Below are 617 nucleotides of genomic sequence, written 5' to 3' on the forward strand. Positions count from 1 at the left end.
GATAAAGGAACAATGAATCAAGATATTACAATCATGAACATATATTCACCAAACTCTGGTGCACCCAACTTCATAAAAATAATACTACAGGACTTTAAGATCCAGATTAATCCCAACTCATTAATAGTAGGGGATTTCAGTACCCCACTGTCTCCATCAGATAGGTCAACAGGGCAGAGAGTTAACAGAGAGGCATCTGAATTAAACAATACCATATATCAAATGGACTTAACAGACATCTACCAAGTATTCCACCCAAGCACCAAAGGACATACTTTCTACTCAGCACCCCATGGAACCTTGTCCAAAATCGACCATATATTGGGGCACAAAACAAACCTCAACAAATACAAAAAGATTGAAATAATTCCATGCATTCTATCAGACCACAATGCAATAAAGCTTACAGTCATCACCCCAAGAAGCCCTAATCACCACATGAACACGTGGAGATTAAACAACACACTCCTGAATACTGAATGGGTCAAAAGAGAAATTAAGAAAGAAATAAAAGTATTCCTGGAAGTAAATGAAAAGGACAATACAACACAACAAAACCTCTGGGACACGCTGAAAGCGGTTCTTAGAGGGAAGTTTATAGCTCTAAGTGCCTACAT

The 617-nt window shown here is 38.1% G+C and overlaps 1 protein-coding gene across 1 annotated transcript in view; it reads left to right on the forward strand.

The window, feature by feature from the left end:
- Rsrc1 (arginine and serine rich coiled-coil 1) overlaps positions 1-617 on the forward strand; it is a 413201-nt gene that overhangs the window by 16275 nt on the left and 396309 nt on the right. The gene's annotated exons all lie outside the window — the stretch shown is intronic.

This window comes from Nannospalax galili, unplaced genomic scaffold, assembly GCF_000622305.1.
Source record: "Nannospalax galili isolate Female #2095 unplaced genomic scaffold, S.galili_v1.0 scaffold617, whole genome shotgun sequence".
NCBI lineage: Eukaryota > Metazoa > Chordata > Mammalia > Rodentia > Spalacidae > Nannospalax > Nannospalax galili.